Below are 2,278 nucleotides of genomic sequence, written 5' to 3' on the forward strand. Positions count from 1 at the left end.
CGAGGACTCCAAGACCTCGGAATTGCAAGCCCTCCTTTCATGTCCAACCCACCCCGTACGGTGAACGAATCTTACCGAATCATACTAGTTGCATATCATTTATTTGCAATACTCACTCATTAATGCAAATCTCATCGAGACATGCAACATACATCTCATGCAAGTGATAACATAAATCACATATGCATCATCGTCATTTTTCACATTATACACATACTTGAATATCATATTGATAATAACAAGTCATCATAATCTTTCTCATCAACATCACCTTTCATATCATGCATATATTTAAATATCATGCATATATTTAAATATCATGCACATCAATATAATCAAGTTATCATCATATGTATATAAATATATCATGCATATATCATGGATAAAATACTTTTGTAATAATCATGTATATATCCCATAAAAATCGCATAATGTACTCACCTTGAATTGTTAACGTTCGATAGGTCTTTCTCTCAAAAACGGCAACCTACATGATAATTTATACCATTTCTAAGCATCTTAAATAATCATAATTAAATTGATTATTATTCCTTAACAATCTTAACACGACTTTTCCTTTTATTAACATCATATCTCATGTTTCACTCCAATATTTTCTTAAAATATTATTAATAATGTGACGTCGTTAAATATTAATTGTTGCTCGTTCATTTTATAAAATAAGCAATATACTTCACATTTTCTTGAATAATAAATATTCTACCAAAATAACTAAACTAAATAGTTCGCAACGTAAATAATATTTTGTGACCAAAACGTCTCGTTTAAGATTTGCAAGTAAATAAAGGTGACAACATGTCACACGCATATAAATAACGTTCATTCCATAACTTTAAAGTTCAACATAATTAATACTCAAAATAATGTTTAGAATACCAATTTTTCCAAGTCTAGGGCATTTTGGTTATTTTAAGAAGCCGAATACCAAAGGTATAGCTTTAACCAATTCCCTAATTTAGAACATTCTTGGTATATTTCATAAGTCGAATATTAAAACTATGTTTAAAAGTCCAATCCCAAAGCATAGGGGCATTTTGGTAATTTTATTAAGCAATACTCAAAGTATTGTTAAAATATTGATTCCCTAATTGTGAGGTCACGTAATTTCACGAGGATAATAATCAAAATAAAGCATATATACCAATTCCCAAGATATAGGGTCAGTTCGGTAATTTATAGGGCGAATACGTAAAGTATTGCTAAAATACCGATTTCCATGTTGTAGGATCGTTTTGGTAATTTCATATGGAATAGATTTAAAATAACACTTAGATACCAATTCCCAAGACATAGGGTCATTTCGGTAATTTATGGGGCGAATACGTAAAGTATTGCTAAAATACCGATTTCCATGTTGTAGGGTCATTTTGGTAATTTCATAGGGAATAGATTTAAAATAACACTTAGATATATTCTCAAGACATTGGATCATTTCGGTAATTTTATAAAACAAATACGTAAAGTATTGCTAAAATACTGATTTCCAAATTATAGGGTCATTTTGATAATTTCATAAAAGTAATAATATAAAAATGAAGTACATAGACCAATCCCCAATATATTTGGCTATTTCGGTAAATTTTAAAAATAATTACGCAATGTATTGCTAAAATACCGATTTCCCATTTATAGGGTCAAAGTTTGCATTTTACAAAATACAAGTAAATTTGATGAAAGTTTCATTTATAGAAAAATCATATTCTGAAACTGGAAGGGTTAAATGTTAATTTTTAAAACTCAAATTTATAACACATATTAACAATATGTGCGCATATAAATTAACAAGTCTTGTATACAGATTACTAGTTAAGGCTTGGGAGTCAATGTTTGAGGTTGCGGGTTCAAATCCCGCCGCGCGCTCCCTTCCCTGCCATATTTTTAACATGGAACGAATTTGGATCCTGGGTTGGGCCGCCTAGTTCAAACACAACACCAAAAAAATGTAAGGAAATAGCAGCCATGGCTGCACTTTTTTTAAACTTAAAAAGCTTGAAAACGACTTGATTCTTAACCTTTTTTCTTCATTCTTTTTGCACCAATTTCTTGGTAATATTTTTACCAACACTTTGACATAAAGAACACGAATTTTCATCAGGAAATGAGTTGCATTTACTCATTTAAAGTTTGTTTTTAAAACTAAAACTTAACAACTTAAAAACATAAAAATCGAACAACAAAAACACAAATATGAGACATGAGGCTACTGGGGTTTGATAGAGTACTTAAAAACGAAACTATAGACATAAAAATCAAGAGA

The sequence above is a fragment of the Cynara cardunculus genome (assembly GCF_001531365.2).
Source record: "Cynara cardunculus var. scolymus isolate 2C chromosome LG 4, CcrdV1, whole genome shotgun sequence".
Lineage (NCBI taxonomy): Eukaryota > Viridiplantae > Streptophyta > Magnoliopsida > Asterales > Asteraceae > Cynara > Cynara cardunculus.